This window comes from Chiloscyllium plagiosum, chromosome 19 (assembly GCF_004010195.1).
Source record: "Chiloscyllium plagiosum isolate BGI_BamShark_2017 chromosome 19, ASM401019v2, whole genome shotgun sequence".
NCBI classification, from domain to species: domain Eukaryota; kingdom Metazoa; phylum Chordata; class Chondrichthyes; order Orectolobiformes; family Hemiscylliidae; genus Chiloscyllium; species Chiloscyllium plagiosum.
The window spans coordinates 69,312,057-69,325,686 of NC_057728.1; positions in this window are offsets into that span (position 1 = coordinate 69,312,057).

The following is a 13,630-nucleotide window of genomic DNA, read 5'->3' on the forward strand; positions in this document are numbered from 1 at the left end:
TTTCCCTTCAATTTCCTTTTTAAACATCCAGCTTGTCCCCTCCCCCCGCTACTTAGTTTAAATGTAGCGGTGTTGCAGTAGAAAACCTGCCTGCAAGAATGCTGGTCCCTCATCTATTAAGGTGCAAGCCGTCTCTCTTGTAGAATTTATGTTTACCACAAAATATACCCCAGTGATCCAAGGACTTAAATCCTTGCTTCCTGCACCAGTTCCCCAACCACACGTTCAAGTCCATTATCTCCCTGTTTCTGGCCACACTAGCCCGAGGAACTGGAAGCAAACCGGAGATAACCACCTTGGACGTCCTGCTTTTCAGCCTTCTTCCTAGTTCTCCGAAGTCTCGCTGTAGTATGTTCCTCCTCTTCTTCCCGACATCATTTGTGCCGACATGAACCACCACCTCTGGCTCTTCACCCTCATCCTTGAGGATTTCCTGCACTCTGCCCGCGATGTCTTTCACTCTAGCACCAGAAAGGCAACACACCATCCTTAAATCCCGTCTGCTGCCACAAAAGCCCCGGTCAGTTCCTCTCACGATGGAGTCCCCTTTTAGTTTGGAGGCCTATGATTGATGGTGTGTCACAAGGATCCGTGCTGGGTCCACTGCTTTACATCATTTATACAGATGATTTGGAAGTGAACATAGGGTGTACGGGTGGTAGGTTTGCAGAAGACACCAAAATTGGAGGTGTAGTGTAGTGGACAGTGAAGAAGATTACTTCAGATTACAATGAGCCCTTGATCAGATGGCCAATGGGCCGAGGAGTGACAGATGTTGTTTAATTTAGATAAATGTGAGTGGCTGCATTTTGGAAGGACAAATCAGATAGGACTTATACACTCAATGGTAAGGTCCTGGGGAGGGTTGCTGAACAAAGAGAATTTGGAGTGCAGGGCATAGTTCCTTGAATGTGGAGTCTCCGGTAGGTGGGAAAATGAAGAAGGAGTTTAGTATGCTTTCCTTTATTAATCAGTGCATTGAGTATTGGAGTTGGGATGTCATGTTGAGGCTGTACAGGATATTGGTTAGGCCACTTTTGGAATACTGCATTCAATTCTGGTCTCCCTCGTCTAGGAAGGATGTTGTGAAAATTGAAAGAGTTCAGAAAAGATTTACAAGGATGTTGCCAGGTTTGGAGGGTTTGAGCTATAGATTGAGGCTTAATAGGCTGGAGCTATTTTCCCTGGACCATCAGAAACTGAGGGGTTACCTGACAAAGGTTTATAAAATCATATGGAGCATGGATAACGCAAATAGACAAGATCTTTTCACTGGGTGGGGGAGTCCAGAACTCGAGGGCGAAAGTCAAAGTGTGAGGGGAAAGATATAAAAGGGACCTAAGGGGTAACCTTTTCACAGAGAGGGTGATCATCTATGAAATGAGCTGACAGAGAAAGTGGTGGAGGCTGGTACAATTACAACATTTAAAAGGCATCTGGATGGATATATGAAAAGAAAGGGTTTAGAGGGATATGGGCCAAATGCTGGCAAATGGGACGAGATTAACTTAGGATATCTGGTGAGCGTTGGGCGAATTGGACCGAAAGGTCTGTTTCGGTGCTGTGCATCTCTGTGTCTATGACTCGATCATTGAGATTAAACAAATTGAATTGAATTGTGGTTGTTTTCCTTCTAGCAAAGGAGATTGAGAGGGAATGTGATTGAGAGCTATAAAATTATGAGAGGCATAGATAAGTTATATAGGAAGAAACTTCTTGTCTTGATGGAGGGATCAATGACCAGGAGGAAACGATTTAAGACGAGGGGCAGAGGGTTTAGAGGAGATGTGAGGAAAACCTTTTCCAACCAGAGGGTGATGGGAATCAAGAATTCACTGTCTATATGTATAGTCAAGACAAAAACCATCATAACATTTATGATTTATTTACACATGCAGTTGCGATGTCAATTCATCCAAGACAATGGGCCAAGTGCTGGAAAATGGGATTAGAATTTTGGCTGGCACAGACACAATGGGCTGAAGGGCCTTTTTCTGTTTTGTAGATTTCTATGACTCTATGAGATTGGTTGGGGTGTTCCATAATCATTCCAAGGTGTGTATCTGAAACAGATGCTTGGCCCATTTATTTCAGGTACAATTCTAAAATTGGTTAGCATCTGACCCCAGAATGAGGAGTTCTCTGAGGTACAGAGAAACAAACTCATGACTGGAGGATGTAAAACAGTGCATTAATCAGGGGGAAATATAGGGTACAGGAGTGAGGGTGGGTGGGTTGCTCTTCGGAGGGTTGGTGTGGACTTATTGGGCCAAATGGCCTGTTTCCTCACGGTAGGTAATCTAATTTAATCTGATCTAAATTATTTACTTACCTAAATGTACAGTGGGAATATTCCTTCAGACTCAGGAGTTGCTACAGATCATTATTTGCCAGGCAGAATCAACAGGTGGAGAAATCAATGTTTTGGGTCTAACCTTTTTTCAGGATTGGAGGTGGGGGTATGGGGAGCTGCAGATAAAGAGGTGGGGGGGTGAGGGTTATGGGTGGGAAGAATGGTGAGGTAGTGATAGTTGAATACAGGTGGTGAGTATGACATGGTGGTGGTCAATAGGAGGAATGAATCCGATTAGTAGCTGGAAGGAGGGGTCAATTGGAAGGATGAAAAGGAGGAAAGGGATCTGGAAAGGGTATCGAGGAATGGGTGGGAATGTTATTTGAAATTGGAGAACACAATGTTGAGTCCTCCAGGCTGTAGGCTGCCAGTTGGAAGATACGGTGTTGTTCCTCCAATTTGCAGTCTGAATCACTGTAGCAATGAAGGGGACCACAACTTCCCCAGGGTAGTGGAGTCTAAAACTAGAGGGAATAGGTTTAAGGTGAGAGGGGAAAGATTTAATGGAACTAATGAGACTGGATTAATTTAGGATATCTAGTTGGCAGAGACAATTTGGACCAAAGGTTATAGAGTCATAGAGATATACAGCATGGAAACAGACCCTTCAGTCCAATCGTCCATGCTGACCAGATATCCAACCCAATCTAGTCCCACCTGCCAGCACCTGGCCCATATCCCTCCAAACCCTTCCTATTCATATACCCATCCAAATGCCTTTTAAATGTTGCAATTGTACCAGCCTCCACCACTTTCTCTGGCAGCTCATTCCATACACGTACCACCATATGAATGATAAAGTTGCCCCTTAGGTCTCTTTTATATCTTTCTCCTCTCACCCTAAACCTATGCCCTTTAGTTCTGGACTCCCCCACTTTGGGATGGGACCATTCGCCACAGCAGATTCACCGCCGAAAATTAGCCACTGCCCATTGGCCACCGAGGACGCTTAGCCACTGCCCATCGGCCACTGAAGACTATTCGCCATTGCAAATAAATTGTATATTTTGAATATTGGTGGTATATAAAATTGTAGTTATATTGGTTAAGATAGTGTTTGCGTTGATAGTGGTTATATTGGCTAAGATAGTGTTTCAGAAACAACAGGAGAGTTTTTTTAAAGCTTGTAATTTTAGAACAGGAATTTTTAGTATGGAAACCACGATGATTTTATATATATTTTTGATAAACTATCCAAGAGTGATTCAGGTATTAAGTTTTGGCGATATGAACAAAGGGGCCAATGTAATGGACTGATCCACACCAAGAGCGGCACTGTGATAAAAACAATTAATAGACACACACATTCTCCTTCCGCAGCAAGTGTCCAAGTTGCAAAATGAAAACAAGTTTAAAACGTCATGCAGAAGAATCGCAGGAAGTACCTAGTGTTCTTATTAACGAATGTGTAGCTGATGTCCCTCAGTCAGTCCTAGCATCTTTACCGACGACAAGCAGCATGAAGAAAATAATTTGACGACAAAAGGAATTATGTTAGTTTAGCGCCACCAAACCCTACTGATCTTCAGCATTTGGTGATTCCAATTAGATACAAAGTATATAAGCTGGATAACGGAGCAGAAGAAAAATTTCTTTTGGCGGATAGTGGTCAAGGAAGTAATCGTACAATCATATTTGGTAGGGAATCTTGGATACATCATTTAGCAGAATCGACGTGGTTTCTGGATAGTACGTTCAACATAGCCCCTATTTTATTCTCTCAGGTATATTGTATTTTAGCAAAAAGAGGAATAGCACATAACTATCAAATGAACTGAAATGTCATTGTTTAATAGTTATGTCAGATTTTACTGCCATTATAAAGATTTTAAAATATATTTCCTTTTTCTGGTTAAAGTTTGTAACTCATTTTTATATATAAACCAATAAAATGATATTTATTTTACCTCTTTTTTTTAAAGGGGACTGAGAAGTATGAAAGAACAGCTGGGAGGGAAAACAACAGTACATATATATATATTTCCGGTGGTGAATAGTCACCAGAGGTCAAACGACCCCAGTGGAGAAACGCTGGTGGAGAACCGGCAGTGGCTAATCATTGGCGGCGAATCTGCCGTGGCGAATTGTCAGCAACCTCCCCCACCCCAGGGAAAAGACTTTGTCTATTTATCCTATCCATGCCCCTCATGATTTTATAAACCTCCATAAGGTCACCCCACAGCCTCCAATGCTCCAGGGAAAACAGCCCCAGCCTGTTCAGCCTCTCCCTACAGCTCAAATCTTCCAACCATGGCAACATTCTTGTAAATCTTTTCTGAACCCTTTCAAGTTTCCGATAGGAAGGAGACCAGAATTGCACGCAATATTCCAACAGTGGCCTAACCAATGTTCTGTACAACCGAAACATGACCTCCCAATTCCTGTACTCAACACTCTGACCAATAAAGGAAAGCAAAGCAAATGCCTCCTTCACTATCCTATCTACCTGAGACTCCACTTTCAAGGAGCTATGAACCTGCACTCCAAGGTCTCTTTGTTCAAGCAACACTCCTGAGGACCTTACCATTAAGTATAGAAGTCCTGCTAAGATTTGCTTTCCCAAAATGCAGCACCTCACATTTATCTAAATTAAACACCATCTGCCACTTCTCAGCCCACTGGCCTATCTGATCAAGATCCCATTGTAATCTGAGGTAACCTTCTTCGCTGTCCACTACACCTTCAATTCTGGTGTCATCAGCAAATTTACTAACTATATCTCTTTTGCTCCCACCTAAATCATTTATATAAATGATGAAAAGTAGTGGGTCCAGCACCAATCCTTGTGGCACTCCACTGGTCATAGGTCTCCAGTCCGATTCTCTTTCTATGTTGGACAGCTCTATGACTGTATGCCCTCTCTCATTATAACTCAAATGCTCCATTCCTGGCAACATTGTGGTAATTTCTTTTCTGAAACCTCTCCAGTGTAATAATTTCTTTCCTATAGCAGAGTGACCAGAACAGGCCTCAGTAATGTCAGGTACAACCTCAACAAGATATCCCAACCCTTTTTTTTAGATTTTTAGATAACTTTTTTTTTAAAGATTACTTACAGTGTGGAAACAGGCCCTTCGGCCCAACAAGTCCACACCGACCCGCCGAAGTGAAACCCACCCATACCCCTACATTTACCCCTTTCCTAACACTACGGGCAATTTAGCATGGCCAATTCACCTGACTTGCACATCTTTGGACTGTCTCTGGCGCTGTGAGGCAGCAGTGCTAACCACTGTGCCACCGTGCCGCCCTTCTACTCAAAGTTGTGAGCAATGACAGCAGGTGCTCTATGACCACACTGTCTACATATGTTGCAACGTCAAAGAATTATATAAGTGAACTCTGAGGTCTCTCTGTTCCACAACACTACCCAGGACCCCATACTTAATAGTATTAGTCCTGCCATTGTCTATTTTGCCAAATTTAATCCAAATTAAACTCAATCTGCCAGTTCTCAATCCATTGACTCAATTGATCAAGGTCTCTTTGTAATCTTAGATAATCTTCTTCACTGTCCACTATACCACCAATTTTGGTGTCATTCACAAACTTATTAACTGTGTCTCATTTACACACAGGCTTGGTGTAGTCTATAAACTGCCAAGTAGAGGAAAGGAAGAAGAACAACACTTCAAGGAGTTTACAGGAAAAATACTAATAGTATAGATTAGTTATGATGGGGGACTTCAATTATCCAAATCTAGATCGGAATGCCAGTCGTGTACAGGGTAGCAAAGGCAAGTGTTCTTAGATTGTGTTCAGGAAAGTGTCCAACAGTAGAAAGTCACTGGACTTGAAATTTTAACTCTGTGTTGTCTCCACATATGCTGTATTGTCTCCACATCTCACTGGAAAGGGAGATGTCTGCAAAGGTAGATAGGGTCGTGAAAAGGCATACTGGCTGTTTGTCTTCATTACCCAGCATAGAGTATAAGAGCTTTGACTGACTAAATTGTCAGTCTGATTCTCTGATACCCGGTACTGGAAATTTTCAACTGCATAAACTTCATTTCCTAGAACTATCCAAATATCTATTTGTGGGCGGCACGGTGGCACAGTGGTTAGCACCGCTGCCTCACAGCGCCAGAGACCCAGGTTCAATTCAGGCGACCTACTGTGTGGAGTTTGCACATTCTCTCCGTGTCTGCGTGGGATTTCTCCAGGTGCTCTGGTTTCTTCCCACAGTCCAAAAATGTGCAGGTTAGGTGAATTGGCCATGCTAAATTGCCTGTAGTGTTAGCTGCAGGGGTAAACGTAGGGGAATGGGTCTGGGTGGGTGCGCTTCAGTGGGTCGGTGTGGACTTGTTGGGCCAAAGGGCCCGTTTCCACACTAAGTAATCTAATCTAATCTAATAAATCTTCTTTTTCTTCCTTTTGGACATTCCAATCTTTTGGTCTCCTGTCCAAATATCATCCAATGTTAAGCATCTAATTTTTGGTTTAGAATGCTGCGTGAAGAATATGTCCCTATAATGTTGCCTCCTGAGTGCCAGGGAGTGGTGGATAAGCAATTCCAAATATAGGGAACAATTCTAAGGGAATGCAGGTGTAAAGATCCACAAACCACCAAAGCTAGAGGGACAGTTTGTGAGAATGGTTTACAGAAGAACAGTAGGGATACTGACCTTTATAAATGGTGCACAGCAGTGAAATTGAAAACAGCAAAGTTATAATAAACCTATTTATAACACTGGTGTCACTTTAATTGAAGTTGCATTCAGTTCTGGGCAACTTACTTCAAGAAGGATGCATTAGATAGGTCTAGAAAAGATTAACAATAATTCTCCCTTGGATGAGGAACTTTTATTTATGTAGACAAATAGAAGCTTGGTGCAGTTCTTGGAGAAGGGTAAGTTAATAAGATTTGAAAGAGATTTCTAATATCATGAATGGTCTGAACAGACCAGAACTATTCTTATTGGTAGCAAAAGAAAAGCAGCAATATCAGAAACCCTTTTTTGTACAGCCAGTGCGTTGGGTTGAAATCTACTAATATCTAGATTCAATAATAACATTTGAAAGAGTGTTGGACCATTAGTTGAAATCAAGAAATGTTTAGGGCTACAGCGAATAGGCAGGGGAATGGCTCAAGAAGAATTAACCATGCAGACAGCTGGTGCAGATATGATGGACAAAATCGCCTCTTTCTGTGCTGTTTCCATTCTATGATTCATGGTTATATAAAATGCACTAACTTCATGAAACTCATGGTGGCTAAACACATGATACCATTTTAATGAAGCTAATGGATTCTGGTTTAAATTGTTCAGCAACTTGTGATGTTTATCAATGCACAGGTTCTCTCTTCAATGCCAAAGCAATCTGGTCAACTTACTCTTAATAGTGTGCATCATTCATTGATATATTTTCAGAAATTTCGGGTCAATATTATAAATAAATAAGTGAAACAGATCAGACAGAATTATTTTAAGTTAACAGGAACAAAATGCAGAATTATACCCAAAGAATATGAAGGCAAAGAATGCCGAACAGTGCTCACCACTGCCTTGAAGGAAGTTGTCAAGAATAATCTAATGATTTTTGTGGCATGAATTTGCTTTCTTGACATTAGTTTAGATCTGGCAACAGGTTAAGGACTTTGCAAGCATTTAGTACCAGTACTGTCAGCAGGATAAAATCAGAAGTCAGACAAAGGTTAAAATCCAACAGATGTATTTGAAATCACAAGCTTTTTGAATGCCACCTCTTCGTCAGGAGAAGTGAAGACAAAACACATAGGCACAGCATTTATAATCAGGGAGATCATACAATCATACACATGGGGTGAGTGGAGTCAGACCAAATAATAAGTCTCTACAGGTAAACAATAGTCAAAAGTGAGGACTGCAGGTGCTGGTCATTAGAGTAGAGAATGTGGTGCTGGAAAAGCACAGCAAGTCAGGCAGCATCCGAGGAGCAGGAGAATCGACGTTTCGGGCAAAAGCCCTTAATCAGGAATGGCTTTTGCTGATGAAGGGCTTCTGCCTGAAATGTTGATTCCCCTGCTCTTTGGATGCTGCCTGACCTATCCAAGTAAGGATATCAATAATAATCTGATTAATTAAGACAAAGATAATTACAAAAAGATTAAAAATAAGGTGGTGCTGGAAACAAATCAAATGACTGAAATAACATGATAGGTTTAAAGGTTGCATGCCTAGGATTTATCCAAAGTGACAAGTAATCTAAAACTGTACAAACTAATGAAGGTAGAGAGATCATAACAAGTTATCAAGGTGATGGTGTCAAAACAGGACAGTAAGGAAAATTTTACAAATATGGAACCATATGGTGGGGTTACATATAGCACAAGATGTACCTATGATTACAATTGAGGCCATCTTCATGGATATGGAACTTGGCTATCAGTATCTGCTTGGCGATTCTATGTTGTTGAGTATCTCGAAGGCCGCCTTGGAGGATGCTTACGTGAAGTTCAGTGGTTGAATATCTTTGCCAGTTGAAGTGTTCCTGATTGGGAGGGAACATTCCTGTTGGTGATTGTTGCGCAATGTTCATTCATCCATGGCATCTTGCCTGAAGCATTTGAGGTAGACAACTTTGGCTGAGTCACATGAGTATCTGCCATGTATGTGGTGATTAGTGTTCCCAGGTGTGATTGCAGTATCCATGTCGATGAGCTGACATGTCTTGCAGTGGTTGCCATGGCAGGGTTGTGTGTTGTTGTGGTCAATGTTATCCTGAAGGCTGGGCAGTTTGCTGCGAATGATGGTCTGCAAGATTCTTGAAGTTCTCACATGTTTCAGTGGACAAATGGCCAATACTTTAAAACTCCCTCTTTCGGAGCAGTCTCACAATCTAACAATTCATTACATTAGATTGGATGGTAGAGAGGGTACCATATGCTGGTTTTTAGCCAGGGGTAGGATAGATGTTTGTCTGCCTGCCCAACGTGCACATGATGAATGTTGAGATTAGAGATAGAAGTTTGATAACTCTGAATCACATTGACATATGTAGGAAAGATGTGTTGGGTAGGCTGGAGGCTATTAAGGTGAACAAAAACTGGATAGGATCTATCCCAGGTTGCTGAGGGGGGTGAGAGGAAATAGCTGGGGCTCTGACAGATATCTTTGTAGCATCCTTAAATACAGGTGAGATGCTGGAGGACTGGAAGGTTGCTCATGTTGTCCCCATGTACAAGAAGGGCTGTAGGGATATTCCGGGTAACTATAGACCAGTGAGCCTGACATGAGTGGTGGCAAAGATGCTGGAGAAGGTACTGAGGGAGAGGATCTATTTATATTTGAAAAAGAATGGGCTTATCAATGATAGGCAACATGGTTTTGTGCAGGGAGGAGGGGATCATGCCTTACCAACTTAATAGAGTTCTTCGAGGAAGTGACCAAGTTGATAGATGAAGGAAGGGCTGTAGATGTCATATACATGGACTTTAGTAAGGCGTTTGATAAGGTTCCCCATGGTAAACTAATAGATAAAGTAAAGTCATATGTGCAGGGTATTCGAGCTAGGTGGATAAAGAACTGGTTGAGCAACAGGAGACAGAGAGTAGTAGTTGGAGACAGTTTCTCGAAATGGAGAAAGGTGACCAGTGGTGTTCCAGTTCTGGGGCCACTGTTGTTTGTGATATGCATAAATGATCTGGAACAGGGCACTGTTGGTGTGATCAGCAAGTTTACAGATGACACAAAGATTAGCGGAGTAGCAGAAAACATAGGGTCTGTCAAAGAATACAGGAGGATATAGATGGACTGGAGAGTTGGTTGGAGGAGTGGCAGATGGAGTTCAATCCAGGCAAATGTGAGGTGATGCATTTTGGGGAGTCTAATTCTAGAGCGAATTATACACTAAACAGAAGAGAGATGGGAAAAGTTGATGAGTAGAGAGATCTGGGAGTTCAGGTCCATTGTACCCTGAAAGTTGCTGCACAGGTAGATAGAGTGGTCAAGAAGTCGTATGGTATGCTTGCCTTCATCAGACGGGGTATTGAGTATAAGAGCGAGCAGGGCATGTTAAGATCGTATATGATATTGGTTTGACCACATTTAGAATACTGTGTACAGTTCTGGTCGCCACATTACCAAAAGGATGTGGACGCTTTGGAGAGGGTGCAGAGAAGGTTTACGAGGATGTTGCCTGGTATGGAATGTGCTAGCTATGAAGAGAGGTTGAGTAGGTTAGGTTTGTTTACATTAGAAAAAAGGAGATTGAGGGGGAACCTGATTGAGGTTTACAAAATCATGAAGGGTATAGACAGGGTGGATAGAGATAAGCTTTTTCACAGGGTAAAGGTTCCAATAAAGAGAGGTCATGCTTTCAAGGTGAGAGGTGGAAAGTTTAAGGCGGATACACGTGGCAAGTACTTCACACAGAGGATGGTAGGTGCCTGGAATGCATTGCCAGCAGAAGTAGTAAAGGCAGACACAGTAGATTCATTTAAAATGCGTCAGGACAGATGTATGAGTACGTGGGGGGCAGAGGGATAAAGATATTTAGGTATTGGGTGACAGGTTTAGACAGTAGATTTGGATCAGCTGAGGCTTGGAGGGCCAAAGGGCCTGTTCCTGGGCTGTACATTTTCTTTGTTCTTTTGTTCTTTGTTCTAATCTTCTCAGTCAAGGCAATCTCATGCCCCCTTTTCACCGTCCTGATTTCCTTCTTTAGTAAACTCCTGCTTCCCCTATATACCTACAGGGAATCATAAGACCATAAGACATAATAGCGGAAGTAAGGCCATTCGGCCCATCGAGTCCACTCCGCCATTCAATCATGGCTGATGGGCATTTCAACTCCACTTACCCGCATTCTCCCCGCAGCCCTTAGTTCCTTGTGACATCAAGAATTTATCAATTTCTGCCTTGAAGACATTTAGCGTCCCAGCCTCCACTGCACTCTGTGGCAATGAATTCCACAGGCCCACTGGGAATCCCTTGATCCCAGCTGCCTATACATGATCCACGCCTCCTCCTTTTTTCTGGTCAGAGTCTGAATATCTCTTGTCATCCAGAGTTCCTTATTCCTGCCAGCCTTGCCCTTCACTCTCACAGGAACGTTTAGACCTTGAACTTTAGCTATCTCACTTTTAAAGGCCTCCTATTTGCCAGAGGTCCCTTTGCTTGCAAAAGAACTATACCAATCAACCCCCGCAAACTCCTGTCCAATTCTATCAAAATTCACCTTGCTCCCATTTAGAACTTGAGGGCACCAGAGGAATCATGGCATAGGGTGGGGGGCATCAAAGGAATTATGGATGTAGGTAGGCAGAGTCTGGACAAGTGGTCCATACACTAAAGGTCAGAGGACATTAATTCAATGGGGCAGAAACAGGCTGGTATGATGGGCCTACCAGGTCAGTCCGGTTTGAGAATTTCGGGGAGGAGGTAGAAGCGGGCTATCTGGGGTTGGGAGACTACTAGGTTGGAAGCAGTGAGGAGCGGGTGGGTGGGGGGGGGGGGTAAGATTTCCAGAGGTAATGAGTCAGTAACAGGGCAACTGTGGATTGATGTTTTTATGTGAGATCATGGCCTAAGGGGCGGTTGGAAGAAGTATCCAAGAGCTGGCATTAAGCCTCTATCAAGATCAGTGTGCCAGACTACAACAGCACCACCTTTGTCTGCCTGTTTAATAACAAAGTTAGGGTTTGACCTAAGAGAAGAAAGTGAGGTCTGCAGATGCTGGAGATCAGAGCTGAAAATGTGTTGCTGGAAAAGCGCAGGTCAGGCAGCATCCAGGGAAGGAGAATCGACATTTCGGGCATAAGCCTGAAGAAGGGCTTATGCCCGAAACGTCGATTCTCCTGTTCCCTGGATGCTGCCTGACCTGCTGCGCTTTTCCAGCAACACATTTTCAGCTTTGACCTAAGAGAGCAAAGTGCAGCGATTTCAGAAGAGGACATGTTAGAGTGGGTGAGAGGAGCAGAGAACTCGCGATGGCCATTGTCACATCAGCAGTTTCCAATGTAGAGAGCGAGCGCAGGTAAGAGGCCAGAGTAAGGAGTCCAAGTGGACGGTGAATACTGGAGGCAGGTGATGCGATCAAGGGGACAAGAGTGGGATCCTTGCCTGAAGAAGTTAGATCAGAGATGGAGGTGACAGAAAAACACCATGGTGAGCACACAGCCATGTTTCCTTCCTCAGCGGCTGCCAATTACTCAGACTTACCCCTGGTTACTGACAGAGGCAAAAGAGGAGATTGCTGGGGCCACGACCAAGATCTTTGTATCCTCACTAGCCACTGGAGAAGTTACGGAGGAAGGACGAATCGCGAATGTTGTTCCTCTGTTCAAGAAGGGAAATAGGAACCATCCAGGAAACTATAGACCAATGAGTATTACATCAGTTGTTGGGAAGCTCTTGGAGACAATTCTTAGGGATAGGATTTACGTGCATTTGATAAAGAATGGCCCAGTTAGGGGCAGTCAGCATGGCTTTGAGCAGGGCAGTTCAAGGAGGTTACAAAGGCAATCGATGATAGTAGAGCAGTGGCTGTTGTTTACATGAATTTTAGTAAGGCTCTTGAAAAGACCCCTCATGGTAGGCTCATCCAGAAGATTAGGATGCATGGGCAACATGATAATTTGGCCACATGGATTCAGAATTAGTTTTCCCATAGAAGGCAGAAGGTACTGGCAGAAAGGTACTTTTCAGGCTGGAGGTCTGTGACTAGTGTGTTCCACAGGGATCCATACTGGGATGTCTACTATTTGCGATATATATCACAATGCAGATAGGTGGATTAGTAAGTTTGCAGATGATACAAATATCGGTGGAGTTATGGATACAGTAGAAGGTTGTCAAATGATACAATGAGATATAGATCAGTTGGAGATATGAGCAGAGAAATGGCAGATGGATTTTAATCTGTGTAAGTGTGAAGTGCTGCACTTTGGAAGATTGAATGTTAAGGAAAAGTATACAGTTAATGGCAGGACCTTGAATAGCATTGATCTATGGAGGGACCTTGGGGTTCAAGTCCATAGCTCCCTGAACGTGGCCACACAAGTGGATAGGGTAGTGAAGGTGGTGTATGGTATGCTTGCCTTTATTAGTCAGGGAATTAAGTACAAGAGTCAGGATGTTATGTTGCGGTTTTATAAGGGTAAAAACAATGACTGCAGATGCTGGAAACCAGATTCTGGATTAGTGGTGCTGGAAGAGCACGGTGGCACAGTGGTTAGCACTGCTGCCTCACAGCGCCAGAGACCCGGGTTCAATTCCCGCCTCAGGCGACTGACTGTGTGGAGTTTGCACGTTCTCCCCATGTCTGCGTGGGTTTCCTCCGGGTGCTCCGGTTTCC